Below are 23,983 nucleotides of genomic sequence, written 5' to 3'. Positions count from 1 at the left end.
AGACCGGGGCAAGCTTGAGAAGCAACAGGTGGCAATTTCCCTGTCTTCTAGGAAGGGCATTCCCTGCACACTGCATGCCCTTTTATTTGTTGGGCAATTTGACTGGGATGGGAAGGTAATTAATCAGACAGAACTATGTAGTTCTAGATAGTGAGAAGAGAGAATGCAGTAGAGGGAGAGGAGAGTAGACTGGAAATCAGGAGAAAACACCTCTTGGTATCACGAAAATTAAGAGATTTTGAGACTGATAAAAAAAGTTTCTCATGGGTATAAGATGAAAATTTCTTCTTGCAGCAAAATACACTGAGTGGCCAGATTATTATTACTGGCCAGATTATTATGACCACCCCATCAGTACTTCGTTGGGCCACCCTTTGCCTTCAGTACTGTGGCAATGCTTCTTGGCATTGACTCCACGAGATGTTGAAAGATGATGCGAGGAATCTGACACCATGCCTGATGAATAGCACTGTCCAGTTCTGTGAGATTTGATGGTTATGGAACCAGCTCTTTTGACTTCGTCCCACAAATGCTCAATTGGATTGAAATCTGGTGATTGTGGGGGCCACATAAGCAAGGTAAAGTCTCCCTCATGATCTTGAAACCACTCCTGCACAATATGAGCACCATGGCATGGCGCATTGTCTTGTTGGAAGAAGCCATCTCCACTGGGATACGCCATCAACATGATAGGATGAACCTGATCAGCAATGATACTTAGGTATGTTGTGCTATTCAGACGTTTGTAATGGTCTGGTCCTTAAGCAACTTCAGCGGGAAATTATAGCTAATTTGCCTACAAACGTCAGGTGGTCATAATAATCTGGCCATTCAATGTAGGTGATATATTCTACGTGGTGTATCCATCAAGTAGAATATTTTGGGCCAATGTAGAGAATTACTAAAATGTATCCATATTGTTAAAGGGCCAAAAAGCAAGGACTATAGGTGGATATTTGACTTAGAGATGTGATATTCACTTACATTATTTTATAAGCACTTTCAGAGGGATTGTGGAACATGGTATGCAGAAGAAAAATTCAATTACCTAGAATTAATAGGGTAGATAAACAGGTGAAGTTAATAGTGAAGAGCTTTTTAAAAATGTATATATAACATAACACGATGTCCTACTATATCCTAGAAACTTAGTAGCTCTGCAGTTAGCTGATCATGTATGCAGGTCTCCTTCACTAGGCTGTAAGTTTTTAATGGTGACAGCATCACCATAGAGCTTACAATGATATATTTTATGTTTATGCATTTAAATTCTTACTGAATATGCAGGAGGAGGTAGGTTCATGTAGAAGTTAGCCCTTGAGCAATAACCCAGAAAAGTCTACTCTGTTGTTTTATAAAACTGGAATTTCAAGCATTATACTATTTTGATTACCAACAGGATCTACCTATCATTTTAATAGTTCCTTCTTTCTAAATTTTCTTTTGAAGACATCTAAATGTTAGATAAATTACTTTATACTTTCTCTTCAATAATTGTATAAGTATTATTCCTTTCAATCTCACTGCACAGTCTCTGACTTTTGTTGCATTAAAGAAATATTTCACATTTTTCTAAGTAACTCATTCTTTTTTTTCTTTCTCTCCTTTTGGGTGATTTTATATATGTATTTACAAGAGGGCTAAAAGGAAAGTAACCATGCATGTCGAGGCCATTTAATCAACTCATTCTAGCAATTTTATAAACCATAAGGGTAAGAGAATCATCTAGCTTATGTTTTATAATTTAATAATATAGACTTTGATATAATATGTAAAGAATTGCCTTTAATTTTGTATTTTAAATGGAAATAATTTAAGACAAAGAAATATCCTACTCATTATCAATCATTTTTTCTGATTTTTCTGTCTTTTCCTATTTTTGTGTTTTGTTTTGTTGTTTTTTTGTTCCTCTTGGTCTCCAATGCCTCTCCTGACACCTAAACAACTGATTATGTGGAAAGTGTAAATTCCTTTCTGCCTATGATGCTTAATTGTTATCTTTCAGCTGCCCAGTCATCTAGAACTTCCACTTATGGTTTAATTACTGCTAATGTTCTAATGACAATGCTGGCAGAAAAAGACATTTTTAAAAAAGAAAGATTATTTAAAATTAAAATCACTGGCCCAGCTGGGATTTTAAAGATTTCTTAACTATATCCAGAAATTTTGCTAAAATAAGTTGAAAATACATCATTATTGACAGTATGCAATAACGTGTTGATTAACTGCTATGTGTCATGTGCTGGGGCTAGTTATTAAGAGAGAGCTTGCCAGTGGGGCAAATCATCTGTAAACAAATGTGTTTATTTATTTCGAATTATGTGCAAACTATAATGGTAATTAGATTATACTGTTAAAAAAATGTCACAGATACAATTGTAGACATAGAGTCCTGGTCTCTTTGTCTTTCTGCCTTAGTACTGTCCATCTCTAGATTTTTATTTTCTTTCATATCCTCATCCTATTCCTGTATGTTGATACATTTTTTTCTCTCCTTATTTACTATGAAATATGAAAAAATAAAGCAAATTAGATGTTGGGTTTTTTTGCAGGCATATTCTAGGATTATCCAACTGAACCAGTGTATCTCATTTGCAGATCCATGAATCAATGGGTATTTATTTAATATCCATTAGTGTGTTATACACGGTAATGAATCTGGAAGAAGATTAAGATCTTTGTCTGCAACCAGCTATCTGTCTTTTGGAGACAGAACAGACAAATATACATGTCTCATTGAAGTCTCTAACCCACTTATCTATTAATTCATTCATGCATGCAACAAACATTTATTGAGTGTCTATTATGAACTGCAGCTGTAATGGGCACAATATTTTATTTCCAAAAATGTAGGTTACAGGAGCCAACCAACATATAAATAGAATATTTAATAAGCATCAATTGAAGTAAGCACTTGGTACTCTCTGGAAGGAGAAAATGGAAATCTAACCCATTATAGGATATCAGAAATATTATAGCTAGAGGAAAAGACCAGTTATTTTGAAGGCTTTTACAATAATGCAGATAAGCTGCAAACTCCTAGACCTATGTTTCAATATGAAATTTCCATGTGGATGTATTACAGTAATCTCAAACATAAACAACCCAAATAAGTCACATACTTATTAAACCTACCCACCCCTGACACACATCTGTTCTCCTTCATTATCACCTCACCAATCAGCACCCCATCTACTGAAGTTGCTCAATCTAGAAATCTTCGAGTTCTTCTTTTTTCAACTCCTACATACATGAAATTTTATAGATTATAGGAAGTTTATTTCCAAAATCTCTTTTGATTCTGCCTAGTTCTTATTATTCCCTCTGACATCTCCTGCTCCAAGTATAGGTATTACTTATTTTTCTGATCTCATTAAATGTAATTTCTTGAGAAAGACTTGCCCTTACCAACATCTCCCTTAGTCTAAATTAGTTTTTATTGTTATTCTCTTTTGATAGCATCCAGTCTTTTCTTTATTAAAATAATACTTCTCACAGTTTATATTTTATTTGGAAGGGTTTGGGGTTAGCTTTTATTGCCTTTCTCTGTCACTGGATTATAACTATGTTAAAAAAAACGGACACTACTGCTTTGTCTACAACTGTATACTCAGTTCCAAAAATTGACCTGATACATAAGAGCACTCAATAAACATATTTTCGATGAACAATGACCATCAATGTTTAAAATTAGGCATTTAAGTAAAAACGCTAACTTTTCACTTCTATAGTAACTCAGAGGAACTATGTGCCAAACAGGCAAAAGAAGCTTTGGGGATTTTTTTTTTTTAAGTTTAAATAATGTGAAAAGCAAATGTTTTAGGAAGATTAACTAACTAATCCCAATAAAGAAATAAATAAAAGCACATACCCAGAAGTACAGAGACCAGCTTTGAATGACAGTAGAAATAATCTTCAGTAATAAAATGACATTGGAAATGAACATATGGGTTTGGTTATAGGAAACACATGCTTTACTGATAGCAACTAAATATTTTAAAGCTCTAAGTCATTCAGAATCATTGGTTTTGTTTTCTCCTTTTCTGTCTTTTACTTTTTAACTGGCTAAACAGCTCACATTAGACATGGTTCATGATAATTATAATGTCATTATAAGTAAACGTGGATTTATACAAATCACATGGTTAGTTTAGAAGTTCCAGAGTTCGGACTTAATTTTCTATATTATTTCTGTCAAGTCTGAATATCTTTGTATATATTACTCATATGCACCCAGTTTATGAAATCTAACTTAAAATTTACGCTTTTTTCTTTAATAAAATCTTTGATTGCAGGATACTGATTTTTTGGAAATTTACATTAAGCTGTGCTTACAGTTTTGTTTGGATTTTACAAAGTGATACACGACATGGTCCTGAAAACTATTCTGGTTTTAAGAGAAGACAATAATTATTTTCAACCTGGGGACATGGTAAGTGGTTGAACTTTCACCCTTGTTTGTAAAATGATTTTACATGAAAAGACAAGGAGCAGAACAACTGTGAGCAATTTAGGAAAGATCACTCCAGCAGAGAAGTCACAGCTGGAAAGAATCTTCACCTTCCTATGCTTATTTCAATTAATCATAAGAAACAATTGCAAAATGCCACAACTGTTATCTAGACTCTAAATTTAAACATGAAATAGCTCACTCAATTATGATTTTTTTTCACAAAACCCAAACCATAATTTTATTTTAAAACAGACACAATCAATATGGTTTAGTATAGTCTATAAAATATTGGGCATAAAATGATTAAAAAGTTTGCAGGGTAGGAAGGATTTTGAGGGTTACATTAAAAGTGCCACTATACCAAATTTTTGTGTAAGAGAGGACTACTTTCAACTGGATCAAATTAGAAGATTCTTCCCTCAAAGGATTTAAAATGCCCCTCCCACCACTACAATATGGTAGAGGCCTCAACATTCAGTAAAACACCACCATGGCTCAAGATTAACAAAAGAGAGTGACTATACCAGTGGTTCTCAACCTTGGCTGCACATTAGAATCACCTGGGAATCTTTTTAAAATCATGATTTCTGGGCCTCATCCTCCGGAAATTCTGGTTCTTTGTTATGGGCTGGGGCCACAACATTAGTAACAAAGAAACAGAATTTCCGGAGGATGAGGCCCAGAAATCAGGATTTTAAAAAGATTCTCAGGTGATTCTAATGTGCAGCCAAGGTTGAGAACCACTGGACTATATTTTATTCCCAATGTTACACAGCCGGCAGCCAAATGTGTTAAGAACATACTGGAAAGAATGTTTTCTTTCACAAAGCTTTCTCAATACACTACAATAAAACTTGTAATATACTGTGTGTGTGTATATATATATATATATATATATATATATACTGATAAAAGGGTAATATGCAAATTAGACTGGGCGTCTTCTGGATGTCCTTCTGGTCAAAGCCACAGCAGCTGTGAGGGTCGAGGGCCAGCAGCCATTGTGAGGGCTGAGGGCCGGCAGCGCAGGCTGATTCAGAGCCGTGGCCCCTTTCCCAGATGCCACTGGAGAGCCGGTGAGGCACAAGGCCGTGGGAGAGCCACGAGAGGCTGAGGCCTCGGGAGAGGGCAGTGCCAAGCACGAGAGGGCGGTGCTGCGTGTGAGAGGGCGGTGCTGTGGCTCCTTTAGCAGAGGTAGTGGGAGAGGGGCTGTGTGGTCCCCGTCCCAGTGCTGCCCTTTCCACAGAGGCAGCCACAGAGGCATGGCACAGGCTGGTCCTAGTGCCACGCCTCTGCAGCGGCTGCACGGGGTGCGACCTGCTGTTCCTCAACCTCCCACAGCCCCAGCCTGGCCCCAGATCGCCCCCCCCCCCCCTACCAGCCACCAGTGGGCGGGGAGCAGGGCCAGCCCTAAGAAGTGAGGGCCAGCTGTGGCAGCAGCAGTGGGATGATGGGAGCGGTGCCTTCCCCTGATCCTCCTGGTCGCCTCCCACAGAGGGAGGCCAGACTGCGGCTTAGACCTGCTCCCCATGGGGAGTGGGCCTAAGCTGTCAGTAGGGCATCCCCTGAGCTCTCCTGGACTGTGAGAGATGGCAGGCCTGGCTGAGGGACCCCCTCCCACACTGCACAAATTTTCATGCACCGGCCTCTAATATATATATATATGTATATATATATATATATATATATATATACACACACACTAATAAAAGACAAACATGCAAATTGACCATACCTTCGCTATGCCTTAAGCCTCACCCACCAGCCAATCAGAATGATTATATGCAAATTAACCCAGCCAAGATGGCGGCTGGCAGCCATGGAGCTGGAGCAAGCAGGAGACTTGGTTGCCCTAATGATGGAGGAAGCCAACTTCCTGCCTGCCGCGGCCAGCTCTAGGCTCCACCCAAAGCAAAAAAGTTTCAATTATAGAAGGTAAATAAACCCCAGATACCTGCTTTCAGCCGGCCACCGAGCTGGAGCGAGCAGGAGGCTTTCCCTCGTGCTTACCCTGGCCAGCTCTGAGCTCCTCTCAAGGCTACAAAGTTTCAATTATAGAAGGTAAATAAATCCCAGACTAAAAAAAAAAAAAGAAAAAAAAGAAAAAAGGGAGAGGCTGGGAGCTTCCATTGCCAGGGGGGCTTGGCCAGCCTGAAAACGGCCCTCAGCCCTTCACCCAGACTGGCCAGGCACCCCAATGGGGACCCCCCCCAACCTTAAAGGGGGTGTTGCCAGCCTGAAAACAACCATCAGCCCCTCACCCAGGCTGGCCAGGCACCCCAGCGGGACCCCCACCCTGATCTGGAACATCTTTCAGGGCAAACCAGCCAGCCCCTACCCATGCACCAGGCCTCTATCCTATATAATAAAAGGGTAATATGCAAACTGACCCTAACAGCAGAAAGACTGGGAATGACTGGTCACTATGACACACTGACCACCAGGGGGTAGACGCTCAATCTCAATGCAGGAGCTGCCCTCTGGTGGTCAGTGCACTCCCAATGGGGGAGCTCTGCTCAGCCACAAGCCAGGCTGATGGCTGCCAGTACAGCTGTGGTGGTGGGAGCCTCTCCCACCTCCTCAGCAGCACTAAGGATGTCAGACTGCAGCTTAGGCCTCCTCCCCACTGGTAAGTGGACATCCCCCAAGGGCTCCCGGGCTGCCAGAGGGATGTCTGATTGCCAGCTTAGGCCCAATCCCCCAGGGAGTGGGCCTAAGCCAGCAGGTGATCATCCCCCAGGGGTCTCAGACTGCGAGAGGGCACAGGCCGGGCTGAGGGACCCCCCCCCCCCCCAAGAGCACAAATTTTTGTGCACTGGGCCTCTAATATATATATATATACACACACACACACATATATATTTAATTTAATTTTTCCTTTTTACTGAATTTGTTGGGGTGACACTGGTTAACAGATTTATACAGGTTCAGGTGTACAATTCTACAACACATCATCTGTACATTGCATTGTATGTTTACCACCCCCAGTCAAGTCTGCCTCCATCACTATTTACACCCCCAACCTCCTCCACCTCCCCCATCCCACTATACACACACACATACCAGGCAATCACTACACTGTTGTCTGTGTCCATGAGTTTTTTTTTTCTTTTTTTTAATCCCTCCACCCCCTCACCCAGACTCAAACCCAACAGCTGTCAGCCTGCTCTCTGTCTATGAATTTTATCTCTATTTTTCTTTTCAGTTCATTTTGTTCATTAGATTCTGCATATGAGTAAAATCAAGTGATATTTGTCTTTCTCTGGCTGGCTTATTTCACTTAGCATAATGCTCTACAGGTTCATCCATGTTGTCACAAATGGTAAAATTTCTTTCCTTTTACAGCAGAGTAGTATTCCATTGTGTAAAATTACCACAGCTTTTTTACCCACTCATCTACTGATATAGTATTTCACAGAACTAGAAAAAATATTTCAAAAATTTATATGGAACCACAAAAGACTTCAAATAGCCACAGCAATCTTGAGAAAGAAAAACAAAGTTGTAGGAGTCATGCTACCTGATATCAAACTATACTACAAGGCCATAGTAGCACATAGTACCACAGAATGGTACTGGCATAAAAAACAGTGGAACAGAATAGAGAGCCAGAATTAAACCTACACCTTTATAGTCAATTAATATTTGACAAAGGAGGCAAAAATGGGATAAAGATAGTCTATTTAATAAATGGCCTTGGGAATATTGGACAAATAGACTACATTTTCACACCATACACAAAAACAGACTCAAAATGCATTAAAGACATCAATGTTAGACTTGAAAACTTAAACATCTTGGAAGAATGCATAGACAGTAAAATCTTAGACATTTCTTGAAGTAAAACTTATATTTTAAATGAACTGTCAACATTTGAAGATGCAATAGGTAAAAACTTTATGTAAATCAAAATAAGTCAGAAAGACACAGAAAGACACAAGACACAGGGTGAAGCATCCTGTGATTGACACATTGTATGAGAGGAAAGCGGCATTTGTACAGAGCAGAAGAGAGAGCAATCACATAGCCACACTGTGCAAGCATTCTTGTGTTCTTTGTGAACCACCACTAGTTGTAATGGTGCTGATCATTGCATTGAAATGATCACGTCAGCACTCAGGCTCCACCTCTGGACCTATAACTCCCAGTCTTAATGGCCTTATCTATTTACCCTAGTTTGCCAAAATAAATATTGTCATTTTCTATCAGTGCCGAGACTTGAAAACATTTGAGAAGCCTGAGTTAATGGACAGTAAAATACACAAAGTTTCCATTCCTTAATACACATTCATCCCTATGTTCTCGATAGTATCCTAAATTTAAAACATATTCAGTTATGTTCATTTGATTTTGTGTGGCTCAAACTGAAACATCTTCCCACTAATCCTCATTCTTGGTGACACCCCATGTGCAAGAGCATCTGAAAACAAAGTCTCTGAGAAGTCCTGCACCTAATAAATTCCCTGCTCTCTTGAGTTTTGTATGTACTAAATTTGGTCACATCTGACCTCAGGACATATCTGTTAAAGTCAAGCCCAAAAATATTCCATAAAAAACAACAATAACTAAGCAAACCAACAAACAAATTCTTTCCCTAGTTTGGACATCCTGGTGCTAAATAAATACCTGGACTGTAGTGAATTTCACATGATGACTGACACTCAAAACATGATGCTTCTATAGGAAATAGAGAAGCTTGTTCAAACAAGGTTTATGTTTTTTAAAGATTTTAAATTTATGTTTTTAGAGAGAGAGAGAGAGAGGGAGGAAGGAAGAGGAGAGAGAGAGAGAGAGAGAGAGAGAGAGAGAGAGAGAGCTGTGGACCCTCTACCAGGGATCATGCAACCCAGCATGTGCTCTGATTGGGTATCCAACTGGCAACCTTTGTGTTCAAGGGAAGACACCCACCCAATTGAGCCAAGCTGGCCTGTTCTAACAAGGTTTATTTTTAACTGAGTGAGCTGTTTATTCTATTCAGGTTATTGAACAAGGTGTGACTGTTTCCATAATTCTGGAGCTGGAAGTATTTAAGAGGTTATTTGGAAATTCAAGATATGTTTTATGCCCAGGTGACATGGCTCAGTGGTTGAGCATCAACCTTTGAACCAGGAGGTCACTGTTCAATTTCTGCTCAGGCCATGTTGCAGGTTCAATCCCCAGTGTGGGCATGCAGGAGATAGCCAATCAATGATTCTCTCTTATCATTGATGCTTCTATCTCTCTCTTCTTCTCTGAAATTAATTATAATATGCATATATATGTCATATGTATATATATATGTATATATATGTATATATATATACACATATATATATATTAAAGATATGTTTTACAAGGCAAGAATGTTGATTTTAATAAAAAGAAATTCATTTGGGGTAAAAATTCTTCATAAAATATATTGATAAAAAATTATTAATCAATAGTATGAATAACATTTCCCAAGGTAACAGTATTTGTTCAGAGTCCAGCATGCAATCATTATTATTTTTTATTATTCTTTATTGGTTAAGGTATTACATATGTGTCCTTATCTTCCCATTGCCCCCCCAACCCACGCACTCATGCCCTCACCCCTAGGGTGTCTGTGTCCATTGGTTAGGCTGATATGCATGCATATAAGTCCTTTAGTTGATCTCTCCCCCTTACAACTCTCCTCCCCTACCTTCCCTCTGAGGTTTGACAGTCTGATCCATGATTCTCTATCTCTGGATCTGTTTTTGTTAATCAGTTTTTGTTGTTCATTATTTCACAAATGAGTGAGATCATGTGATATTTATCTTTCTCTGACTGGCTTATTTCACTTAGCATAATGCTTTCCAGTTACATCCAGGCTGTTGCAAATGGTAAGAATTCCTTCTTTTTTACAGAAGCATAGTATTCCATTGTGTAAATGTACCACCGTTTTTTTAATCCACTTATCTGCTGATGGGCACTTCGGTTGTTTCCAAATCTTAGCTATGGTAAATTGTGCTGCTATGGACATAAGGGTGCATATATCCTTTCTGATTGGTTCTTTAGTTTCTTGGGACATAGTAGTCCTAGAAGTGGGATCACTGGGTCAAATGAGAGTTCCATTTTTCATTTTTTGAGGAAACTCCATAGTGTTCTGCACAGTGGCTGCACCAGTCTGCATTCCCACCAGCAGTGCACCAGGGTTCCTTTTTCTCCACATCCTTGCCAGAACTTGTCATTATTGTTAAAACAATACAATCTAGGAAAGAATACAATCTTACAGATCTTTCATACTACCACTGACTCTGACTCTAATCAATGGACTGGCCAACAGCATGTTCCTGTACATAAACAAGCATTGGCTCAGTTTAGGTAATATGACTGTGACACAGATGGTTGGCCATCCTGCTGATGCAGGTTCCTTTTCTCTTTCTGTAAAATTGTCTGGAAGGCAGTCACTATCATTTCTAGTCCCCTTTCATCTTTTGAGGCCATGTGGGTAATTTTCATTAAATGGAATGTGAAAAGTATAGACTACCCAAATTCATATTTTTATTCTGCCAACTATCACTGTGAATTTAGGAAAGTTATTTAAATTCTCTGAGGCTTGGTTCCCTTTTCCATAATAAGCTAATAAAGGACCTCACTACTAGATTGGTCATGAGGACTAAATGTCCAGTACCTGGCACATAGTGAGCAAGTGAATATGTTTACTAAATAAAATTTTTAAATATGTATCCATAATTTATTGTAGTTATTCAATTATGTACTTTTCTAAAATTCAGGTTCCAAATCCGAGGTAAAATGTTTAAAACGTTTAGAGAAAATAGTGAAATAAGATTCATTATATACTTTCATTATGAGTAAAAGTTAAGAACTGAAGACAAAGCCATCATGTATTAATAAAGGGTTTACAATTAAATGATTACCAAAAGATATGATGCTATGACTTTCAAATAATGTTCTGACTCTTTGGGCTTTGAGAACAAAATTGTACTGTCGTACTAACCAAGTACACCCCACCCTGATCCTGAATTGTCCTGCTAGGACTATATATTTGTTTTCATATTCACTCATTGTGATAATGGCTGAGGGAAAAGTAGGCACATAATCTTAAATTTATACTTTAATTTATGCTTCATTGCAAAAACTTTGTATCTTTAAAATTCAGTCTTTTTTGACAAAGTGTTCCCTAAATATCCTGTTTCTTAAACTTCCAACCCAAACATTGTTGGCATTTCTGACTCAGAGAGTTCTAAATAAAAATATAAGACTGAAATAACAGAAAATCTACTTGTTCCCAATTGTTTCTCTATAGCTCTGTTAGACATGCTAACGTACAATGTGGGTGCTCCTTATATATGTAAATGAATGAATGTTGATTTTTCTAAATTAAGCATTCAGAAAGAAATTAAAATGTAAGAAAAGAAAAAAATATAGTGATATCTCTGTTAATGAAAACTCTTATGACCTTTTGTGTTCTGCAGTTTGAGGCCTATTTACACTAATAAAAGAGAAACATGCAAATTGACCATCCCCCGCTATGCCCACCAACCAATCAGAGTTATATGCAAATTAACCCAACAAAGATGGCAGTTAATTTGCATACACAGGCCTGGAGCGAAGACTGAAGACAGCATAGAAGGAAGCCAAGCGCTGCAGAAGGGAGCGAAGTGGCGGAGAAGGAAACGGAGCCGCGGCGACAGAGATGGGAGTGGAGCTAAGGCAGCAGACACAGGAGGGAGTGAGGCAGCAGAGACAAGAGGGAGCAAGGCAGAGGAGATGGAAGGGAGCGAGGCAGTGAACACAGGAGGAAGTGAGGCAGAGGAGAAGGGAGGGAGTGAAGTGGCAGAGATGGGAGGAAGCGAGGCAGTGGAGAAGGGAGGGAGACATGGGAGGGAGATGGCAGACATGGGAGGGGGTGAGGCAGCAGAGACAAGAGGGAGCAAGGAGGCGGAGAAGGGAGGGAGCGAGGCGGCAGACAGGAGAGGAAGTGAGGCGGCGGAGATGAGAGGGAACGAGGCCATGGAGAAGGGAGCAAAGCCTGCCTCAGCGGGCTTCGCTCCCTTCTCTGCTTCGCTCTGGCCTCAGAAAGCCCTATTCTTGCAGGAATCTTCCTGGAACGGGTCTCTAGTATAAAATAATACAGAAATAATAGTAAAATTCCAGGATTAAAATGCCTTTGTTGTCCTTCCCTGATGCTCTCCTATAGAAAAGATGGCCTGTGCTTCCCTTTGCTATTGCCCAGGCAGCCCCACTCCCAGACCAACTGGGACCTCGGCTCTATAACTAAGACTTCAATTTGAGTCCAGGGTCACCACTAAGCCAGACTCCAACAGAGAGACCAGTCTCAGAGCTCCCCCCAACAAGGCTTCCCTGAGACTTCAATATCCCATGCAAATACCTGACCACAATTTAAGAGTAATTTTGCTCCTTAAAATTTGTTTTATTGCCTCTCATCTTGTGTAGTATACACATATGGGCGTATGCTATAAATACAATATCAGGAATGATTAGGAGATGAGACTCTCGGTATTAAAGGCATACATTTTAGATCAGTTTTTCAACAATAGTTATGTAACATAGCAATATATAGAAAACAAATGCTAATCTTAATTTATCAATGAACTGAAAAGGTGTTTCTGAAAGTCTTTTACTTATGTTTTTCCATGTAGATTTGAATAGAAATTTTAACTCATATTCAATGCAGTCCTCTTTTTCCACCCCCCCCCTTCATTTTAGGAATTTTTATTGTGACTATATCAATCCCCATAAAGCTAAAGCAACACATATTCCTTTTATATTTGTTCCTGGCTTTTATTCTATTTTAAAAATGTGTTTCTCTTTATTCCATAAGAGTTAAAAAAATGGAATATTAAAACTAAAATTTGCGGAAGGACACTGAAACAGATAGAACTCTAAACTCACTCTACCAAGCTTTGACCTGTTCTTCAGAATAACAAATTCAGCTATATCGGCTATTACACTGTTAAATAAAGAAAAACTCCTTTGAAGCTCAGAAATCTCTGAAACCTGCATTATATCATATATTCCTCTCAAGAACTCCATGAAGAAGATATCAATATTATTACCCATTTTGGAGAGACAAGGAAACTAAAGCTTAGAGATATTCATGCCCTGTTCAAGGTTTGCCGCTATGAAGAAGTGGTGCTGGGACTAAACCCAGGGAGTCTGGCTGCAGAACCAGAGTCCCTAAACACCCCACAACTCTGAATGGGTGTAGAGGGATACTTTCAGTACTTACACTAAGAACATTAGGCTTATTTTTTATTTACTGCCCTTTACACACATGTATATACATGTGCATTCTCCTCCCCGTCCCCCGCTCTCCCACACACAGCTGAACCATTTTCTGAAAAGACTTATAATAGAAACTCTTGCTCAAGCTTAATTTTTGGGAAGTGATACAGCAAATTGTTTTAGAGTTCTCCCTGGAGTTTTAGCTTCTGTTTTTTACCAGGAACATTAAGATGATCTTCAAATGCACTCTGGGCTTGGGAGAAAAACAGGTTTCAATACATAATAATGATAATCCTGCATATAGTTAGTTAACACTCCCCTGACCCCAACTGTATAAGGGTATTTTCCTCATGTATATTAAACTGATGAGAGAATGACATAATTGACACCATATATATTACATTTGAAAATCAAGATAATGGGATGTTTAAAAAAAACTCATACAAATATTTATTTTAAAATGTATTTGTAATGTATCTTATTTTAAATAATAAAACAATACATGGTTAATTTAAAAGAAATAATTAAGTTATTTCTTTTGTTCATGAGAAAAATAAACAATTTCCATATATACCATTATAAATTTACAGTAATGAATAACAGGACAGAGTAAGCGAGAATAATAGAAGACAATCACTCTGCTGTTATTTTGATTTCCATGTATTTAATGTCAGCTAAAGAAAGGAAGGAAGGAAGGAAGGAAGGAAGGAAGGAAGGAAGGAAGGAAGGAAGAAAGAAAGAAAGAAAGAAAGAAATTATTGAAACAAAATATAAGATTTTTTTACTTTTATAAATGAAATCTAAATATAAACTAAGAACAACATATTTTAATTATTATTCCATGTTTTACAAAATGCATTCTTTAAGATGATTCTAGTCTACCTTAAAGGCCATGGTGTTTCAAAGCCATAATAATACTAAACATTTCATTATAGTTGTATTTTCTCTGCAAAGGCTCATAGGAACTACTAGAACTTCTGGCATATAATTACAATTATCTACTTAACTTTTTTATATTTTAATCTGCTATTTAAGGTCTAGAGATTAATGCTAAGTAATTTTGTATACAGCATCTACTCTAGTAATTTATGAATCTGATACCTAAGGAATTAATCTGTAACCATTTGTGAGTCATAATCCTTTGTCCTGCAAGAAGTAAACAGTAAAGGCAAACATGACAATCAAAGAGGAGACACTAGGATCTATAATAATAAAAGTGTAATATGCTAATTAGACTGGTCATCCTTCCGGTCGACCTTCTGAACAAAGCCAGGGCTGAAGAGGGAAGCCCGGGTCCCAGGTGCCTGCCAGTGGCTGGAGGGAAGCCCAGGTCCCGGGTGCCAGAGGGAAGCCAGTGCCAGCAGCTGGGGGACAGAAGGCCTCCTCTTGCATGAATTTCATGCATCGGGCCTTTAGTGAGTTCAATAAACCAAAGAAAGGTTGTATTAAAACAGATGTGACATCCTCTCTTTATCCTCGATTCCTCAGTGGGGTCTGTAGAGAAGAGGCATAGGGACATCCTTACATCCTAATTTGGCTAAAAAGATATGTGATGGTAGTCAGTCTGCAGGAGAGATTTCTAAAAGAAATGGAGATTTGAGATGAATTTAAGGGACCGTGAGCAGGTTATTATTTGACCCAAGAAGATAGATCTCATTGATCCAAGTCTAGTTTTTGCCACAAACTAAATATCAGGTGTCCTAGTCTGAAAGGGCAACATTTCCTGAAAGAGGGCTGAGGGAAGCAGGCAAATACAGCTTGCATTCAAGCAGAACATTTTATTTTCTCTATCACTTCAGCTGTTCCTCATCTCCAGAGGCTGCCAGCCATGATCATTTGGGAAGTTACAATGGATCTATTCTATTCAATCCTCTTGTGGGGATAGGTCATTACACCAGCAGTGTGGGACTTCCCACAACAGATTTTCCTTCTAGTGCTAATTTGTTTTTCTCTGGAGCAATACGCTGAGGCACTAATCATGATGGTTTATCGTAAATTTTTTTGTGGTACTTTTTTTAATCTCTTCAGCAGCTGCAAAACTGGTAAATACATGCATTAAAGCTATTAAATTTTTTAAAATCATGTAAAAGACATAACATACCAGTAATGTGTGTGTGATAGAAGGATTTATTATAGAAATAAACATACATTATAATTACTTACAAGACAGAAATGGTGATTTTATGAACTACACGCCCTGAAAATTCTCTAATCTATACTAATAAAGGGGTAATATGCAAATGGTCGGGACACACTCACGCATAACAACCAATTAGCAGAAGGCTGCATGAACAGCAAGCACAGGTGGGCGGGGACTTGTACCATCAGGGATGGGGCCGGGGCCTGGCAGAGGCCTCCCACACTGTGACAGGGCACAGGCCAGGCTGGGAGACCGCCACCCCCCTGAGTGCATGGATTTTGTGCACCAGGCCACTGTTCCTATATAATAAAACCCTAATATGCAATTCGATCAAATGGTGGAATGACCAGCAGAATGACTGGTCACTATGATGTGCACTGACCACCAGGGGGCAGATGCTCAGCGCATCTGCTCCTATGATGAGTGTCTGCCCCCCTGAGAGGGAAGCAACTGGCAGAGATGATCGGGAGGGCAGGGCCAGCCAGAGGGCAGCACCAGGCACCAGCCAAGGCAGGGGCCAGCGGGGATCTCTCCATTACCCTGCCCACTGGTCACCCCACAGATCGGCCCTGATCGCGAGCCAGGCCTAGGGACCATACCCTATATATTGGGAACAGTCTCTTAGATTTAAAAATTAAAACCTGGCAAGGCTACTCTGACACTGAAAAAACAGGATGATGCAGCAATGACATGCATGGATTTTGGCTTGCACATTTTGTGCTCAGCTCTGATTCTGACACTTATAACTGTGTGAAAAGCCAATTATTTAAATTCTTTCTGCTTCAGTTTTTCCACCCATAAGAAAATGGTACTACTGCTTCAGAAGGATCATGTTATGTACTACTTTTTATAATCAGGGCAAAAAAATGTAGCTGCCCATTCAATAGCAAGATGTCTTTCACCTGTATGAAAGGTATGGTCACTGGTGCATGCAGCATCCCAGATTGCAGGCCAGGTTGAGGGACCACCCCGTGCACAAATATCAAGTCTATATATATAAAAGCCTAAGTGACTGAATGACCAAAAGACCAAATGACCAAGGGGCACCAGGTGTAGGGCTCAGGGCTGGTGAGCACCGCCATGGCTAGTGAGTGACACTGTGGTGGCGTGAGCCTCTCCAGATTGGGACTGACAGGGTGCGAGCCCCCCAGCAGGCACAGTGGAGCCAGGATTAGCAGGAGTGGCAGGCAGGAGTGGCGGGCTGCATGGGACTGCTGGTTTTGGCCCAATTTCCGCAGGCCATGCCTATGGACCCCACTGGTATACAAATCTGTGCACTGGGCCTCTAGTACTGTTATAGGGCTTCTTAATGAGGGCACATTAATGAAATTAGGGAGACTAGAGTCATTTTAAGGTCAATCAAATGAGAAAATGACAGATTCTTATTCTCTGCCTAAAAATAAAACAAGAAAAAAAAATGCAGGTATCTCTCTTGGTACATATTATCTTTATTAATGCATATTTATTAATAAAGTCTGTTAATCTAAACAAATATCATGTTATTCTACATTGTAATTATGTAACATGTACTAGAGATAACAGATGTAAACCCCTCTCCCCACCAACCACCGCCCATATGGATTGATTGGGTAGAATTAGAACCCAATAATGAAAGCAACATCCTTGCAGATTTTAGCTTAAGGTCATTATTTCAGGGTTAACTGAAGATAGTAAGAAGATAATGAACTTTCTCCAACAGAGTCAAACAGAGTTTGCATGAGCTTTGGAAAATAATATGGAAACAAATGAAACATTGTAGGTGGCATTTAAACTCTTACAAATGCCAGGGTTTACATTTTCTAAGCAAGGGACACTATATTGATACATACAAGATTTGTAACCCCTTCTCTTCTCTTTAATGCTTCTATTACACTTTCCCCTCACCTCTGTATATACTTCTAGTCTGGCACTGGAAAATATATTTAAATATATACCAAATGAATACCATTAAATGTAATACTCAATTTTTTGTTTTGCAACTATCAATTTTCTCTGTAAAGAGTTTTATGTTATCAATTGAGTGTATCATAATTAATTTAATCAATTCTTAGATTGAGCATTTAGTTTTCTTTCATTTATCCCAATAATTTTAAAATGTTGATTATTATATTATGATGATAATTATTATAATGTCTTTTATAATATAGAATATTACAAACAATTTAGAATCATTGGTATTTGAATGGTTGTCATACAATATTAATATGCTCTGTATACACACTTTGCTCTTACCTATTAATTTTTTTTGGTAGGAAATAATTAAAAGTTTCAAATCCCCACAGATGTCCTAGTTTATATTTCAAGTCACATAAATAAATATCAATGAGTTAATGATGTACAGTTGACCCTTGAATAGTGTGGGGGTTAGAGGCATAGTTTAAAATCCATGAATAATTTTCCCCTCTTTCTCTTTCTTCCCTCCCTTCCTTTCTCTCTCTCTCTCTCTCTCTCTCTCTCTCTCTCTTCCTTCTTTCCTTCCTTTCCCTCTTTCCCTCTTTTCCTTCCTTTCTTCCTTCCTTCCTTCCTTCCTTCCTTCCTTCCTTCCTTCCTTCCTCCCTCCCTCCCTCCCTCCCTCCCTCCCTCCCTTCCTTCCTTCCTTCCTTCCTTCCTTCCTTCCTTCCTTCCTTCCTTCCTTTCTCGTTTCTAGACGTTCCCATGCTTTCTGCACAGAGCTATGCACATGTAGAATAAGCCTGTTTCCTAAGCTGGGATTTGGAATCAGCTCACTACTGGATTGCACCAGACAACAGACAACTGGTAAGGTATGGGGTGGGTGGCTAAATGTATAACTTTGACTTCCCCAAAGTTAATTACTAAAAGCCTCTGGTTGACTTAGCCTTATTAAAACACAAACAGTCAATTAACACATATTTTGTATGTCATATGTATTACATACTGTATTCTTACAATAATATAAGCTAGATAAAAATTGTTATTAAGAAATAATAAGGAAGAGAAAATATAGTTACATCATTTATTGAAAAAAATCTGTGTATAAATGGACTTATGTAGTTCAAATCTGTGTTTTTCAAGGGTCAACCATATATGATGTAAACATATAATGCATTATTATAAATTAATGTATTTTATTATAACAAAATAAATATATCCAGCATGCTAACAATTACAACTCATTAATATACAGTAAAAAAAATTGGGTGTTACTTTATCCCAGGGGTGGGCAACCCCTGGCACGTGTGCCAAACATGGCACCCCAGTAACTTTTGCTGGCATGCGAAACCCTTTCTTATAATCTTTCATTTACAATTTTTTTCTTAATATCAACTTTTTTATTTTTCAGATAAATTCAGTGTAGGTGCATCTTAGATAAGTAAATAATTTTACATAACAAGTTATCTTAAAGACCATAGACATGGATTGACGAGAGAGGGGAAGAGCAATTTCTATGCCTCTGCCTTAACTCTCCCTGCCTTCCTAGGTCTGACCAGTGTTTTGGTTTCATACACATACGCTTGTGAATCTTTGTTCTCAGTGATGAATTTTGTTGTCTCATAATAGGAGTAGCCTGACGGATGAAAGTAGTAGCTCGTGCATATCTCTGGAGGTCATGGAATATAAACCTGATGTAAAATCTGTCATCAGTGACGCAGCAGCAAAAGTCCCACTGATAATATCAAACAGAGTCATACAGTTTTCTGTCGGACTATCAGTGTACATGTATACATTAAAAAATAAATGTATTTTTCATCATCATATACTGTGTTTTTGTCGCTTGAATGAATTTTATTATTTCTTCAAGGTTCTTCACATGCATACACCTTAAGAGATATCAAGTAGGTGTAACATGTTCTCAAAAAATTAGGGTTGGCATGCACTCACAAAAAGGTTGCCCACCCCTGCTTTATCCTAAGGGATATTAGAAGTAACAGTTTAGTTCACCAAGACAAAATGCACAAACACTCCTGAAAAAACAGTTATTTTCTGTCCTGTAATTGAATACACGAAGTGTTAAACAGTTTTTAAAATTAATTTGATGGGCCAATGGGAATGCTAGTTGTTTCAAATAAGTGATTTAGCCCTTTTAAAACAGGAAAATCAAGATATACTATTTTAAAAAGATAATCAGAAGTGACTATAAAGATGTAAGTACATGGGAACATTTCTGATGCAAATGCAAAGGCTACAAGTTACCACAATTTTGTTTTGTAAGTCTTGGGCGAGGGCTTCTGAGGAACATTGCTGTAAGACATGGACATCCTCATAGAAACAAAGAAAGTGGGTGTCATCTTTTTTAATGGAAGAGAAACAAGGCTCAAAAACTAATTAAACTTGCTGCAACAGAAATGAAAGCATTTTGATGCAACGTATTAAAGGGAAAATGCTGTGAAATTAACAGTAATCAAAAGCTAATTAAGGTTGATGCAATAGGAACAGTCAAAGAATGCTTGATAACATTTATTGAACCAAGGAAACATGGTTGTCAAAGAAAGAACACATGTGGAATAAAATTCAAGCAATTACAGAAAAAAGCTAAAATATAGACTGCAATGGGAAATTATATACAAATACAGAGAAATTTGAAATACACAATTCCTAGTAGAATCCTGATTCAATTCATGAACATGTCTCTATGAGAAATAAGAGGGCAAGTAATAATGCTGCATTTTAGTGCCTCTCTTTTACTACCCATAATTACTTGTAACTCTCAAATGATAATGATAAAGTTCTTTTTTTATTGGATAAATTATTTCATAAGATCTATAAAGAGTACATAGCTGCTTACACTTACTTAATCTGTGAGATGGTAACTAAATTCAGCATCTTCCTGAATATGTAATCCAAGAAAGTAGAATTTTGATGTTTCCCTCCTGACTGTTAAATAAGTGACCCTGACTTGCATAATTGCGATTGAGATATTACCTTTATTCTTTCAGACTCACTTCCCTTCATCTTGGTTAATGTCAATTAAATAGAAAGCTGAATTTTATACATGCTTTATGTATATGAAATGCAGCTGCATTTACTGAGCTCCATAACATAGGTGACAGAATGGCTAGTATACAGATATAGTCCCAAGGTCAAATCAGAGAAAGGGCAAATAATAACTAATATCTACATATTTTAATTGTTTATTACTTATTACTAGCCCTTTTTCATAAGACCTAAGTGTAGAGGAAAAATATACAGCCTATAAGAATAAATATTATAAATATTACAAAAGGGACAGGGGTATATAAAAATAGCAGTTTCTATATAATACAGAATAGTCATCTTTAACTAAATAGAGAGGACATAGTACTATTTCTTTTTTTTAATATATTTTATTGATTTCTTAAAGAGAGGAAGGGAGAGGGATAGAGAGTTAGAAACATCGATGAGAGAGAAACATCGATCAGCTGCCTCCTGCACACTCCCTACTGGGCATGTGCCTGCAACCAAGTTACATGCCCTTGACCGGAATCGAACCTGGGACTCTTGAGTCTGCACGCCGACGTTCTATTCATTGAGCCAAACCAGTTAGGGCAGGACATAGTACTATTTCAAAAACTAAAAAGAGGGTTTATTCAGTCAGTCAGCAAATAAATAAATAAATAAATAAATAAATAAATAAATACTGATCTTTTTAATTCTCTTAGGCACTATGGTATGCAATGAGTTACAGTCACCAGGTGAGCAGCAATGCTAATTAGGGTACTATGATCTTTGCCGTTAAGTTTGCTGAAGGAAAGAATAGCTGTGAGGATTAGGCATGTGGCCCTAACCATGGCTCTTAAACTTTCATACATGTATGTTCAAGAGAGGGGCTGGTAAACTGCATGTTCTGGAGCTCACCTCAAGAGATTCTAATTTAGTAGATCAGGGTAAGGCCAAGGCATCTGAAATTTTAACAAGCAACCCCAAGTGAATTTGCTGTAAGGGCTTTTCAATTACATTTTGAGCTGTGGGTTATAAATCCTTTAAGGTACTAACTGTTTATTTACTTTTGTACCATCAAAATCACCTTTGTCACCTTCATAGCCCCATCCTCATTCCATTATTGTAACTGGACAAAAATACTTTTTTGAAATCTATGACTGGTGTTTTATATTCTGTAGCGATATAAAAAATATTGTACAGAGCCAATAAGAAATAACTTAGTTAAATACCTGGTGATTTTCAATCTTGGCTGCACATTAAACTCACCAGGGGGATCTTGAAAATACCACTGCTTGAGCCAGGCTCCAAACCAATGGAGTCATAATTTCAGGCAGTAGGCCCTATACATCTGTATTTTTTAAGTCTCCCCCAGGTGATACTGAGGCACAGCAATAATCGAGAGTCACTTACAGTAGGGTGGTTCGAGCAATTTACCAACAATAATAAATTTGTAGTAAGAAAATTTGAAGTATCTGATAAATTCAATTACTATAGGCTCTGGTTTACTTACCACTTTGCCACCCCTATGTTATGCTATAATGGCAAGGCATTGACGTATTTATTTTTCCAATTTTTTTTTCCAATTGCTATTTTAAATCATTAGGTTAATTTCTCTCTTCTCCAGAGAATATTTAGTTTCTCTTTGGAGCTTAATTAGCTTGTCTGCCTTCACCAGGGTGATTCCACCTATTCTGGAAGCAGTTGCCTTATCCATTAGGCTGTGTAGGGCTGCCCTAGTCTGAACACAGGTTCAGCTCTCAGTGACCACGTCTGCACTCTGTGAGCACTCATTCCAGCCCAACCATAGCTCAGCAGTCTGGAGTGCAGCATTTTGGTGACTGAATACAATAGAATCATACCTCTTTCTCTGACTCTTTTATATAAATAAAAAATGAAAACTAACTCCTTTTCTGTGTGATTTTAAGCCAAATGATATAAGCATCACAAATTGTTGTGGGACAGTTTTTGCTAATATTTAACAAGCCAGTCACTATTTGGAGAGCATGAAGGCAATAAGCAGAAAAAAAAATCAATGATTTAAGAAAGAGAGAGCAAGTGGCAGTTACTATTCAATTGCCCAAGATTGCAATGGATTCTGAGACCTAACTTTATCCTGATCCTCCTCACAGTTGAATTACTAGTATTTCCCTATTTTGTGAACCTGCAGCAACTTGGGTTTCCACCTCCTGTACCCAAATCTTTGTCCAAGTGGTCTCCCTGTAACTCCGCATCCCAGACCACATTGCTCTCCTCAGAAGGTCTTCCAAAGGGAAACCACACAACACAACTCGATTCTGCTCTCCCTTTCACCACTCCCTATTCCGTATGTATCTCTCCTACAGACAAATATCACCTTCATTTGACCACCTGGCTTTTCAGAGGCAACATTCTGTTGTTAGTTATAATAGCTTCAAAATTTTAAAACAAAACAAAATATATACTCTTAAGTTAAAGTTATTATATTTTAAGAATAACATAATATATAGCCAGAGCACCTCAAATAAAATGTTGTAGAATATTTTTATTAAAATTATTTTGAGTTCTTAATATGTGCTAGGAAGTAGTCTATATACTTTCAATTTACAAACTTATTTAATCTTCATAACAATTACAAACTGGGTTGCGTAGGGCTCTGCCTTAGAAGGGCTCCATGCTTGGCTTAAAGCTCCCCTGTCAGCGCTTAGGTTTAATGCTCTGTTGTTGCAACATATAATTAGTCATAAATTTTGAACAAAGGTCCACTCATTTTATTTTCCCCCTAGAACTGCAGATTAAGTAGCTAGTCTTGATCCATGAGATATTTTTCTTCATATTTTTCCAAATAATGTCTCCTTTTAAATGCAGAAACTTCAAGTCCCTTGTTTAAATTCACGTAGTGGTGCAATGATACTCCCACATAGGCCATTTAGCCTCATTGACTAGCTCTTCAGCCATTGTTAAATAACGAGATAGCCACTTGAAATTTGAATTGAACATACATATGGTGATGATAAAATACTCTTGTAAAAAAAAAGATTTGAATTTATCTAAATGATTTATGATTGTTATGTATGACAATAACAATGCCCCAAGGAATTGGTGTCCAGGTAACTCATACAAGTAAGATACATCTTATAAGGGCTAAAGAGAAAGGGAACATATGAATAATTATCTACCATGAAGATGACTTACTTCAATCTTTTATCACAATATCTCTGTTAACTATTTCTTAACATTACAGTGCCAGCAAATATATCCAAAGGTAATGTGCCTGCAGAATTGCAACAGAATAGAGCACATTTTAGTTAAAACACTATACT

The 23,983-nt window shown here is 38.1% G+C and overlaps 1 protein-coding gene and 1 non-coding gene across 4 annotated transcripts in view; both read right to left on the bottom strand.

Moving 5' to 3' along the window:
• Nucleotides 1-23,983, bottom strand: part of CADM2 (cell adhesion molecule 2) — a 1,200,411-nt gene that overhangs the window by 220,989 nt on the left and 955,439 nt on the right. The gene's annotated exons all lie outside the window — the stretch shown is intronic.
• LOC139004664 (small nucleolar RNA SNORA65) lies at nt 18,452-18,580 on the bottom strand. Its single transcript, XR_011470514.1, has one exon. It is a non-coding gene; the product is annotated as a small nucleolar RNA SNORA65 (small nucleolar RNA).

The sequence above is a fragment of the Myotis yumanensis genome, unplaced genomic scaffold (assembly GCF_028538775.1).
Source record: "Myotis yumanensis isolate MYYU_CA2020_CCGP unplaced genomic scaffold, mMyoYum1.0.hap1 SCAF_2, whole genome shotgun sequence".
Taxonomy (NCBI): domain Eukaryota; kingdom Metazoa; phylum Chordata; class Mammalia; order Chiroptera; family Vespertilionidae; genus Myotis; species Myotis yumanensis.
Note: the sequence above shows the minus strand (reverse complement) of the source record. Positions and strands in the feature narration are given on the sequence as shown.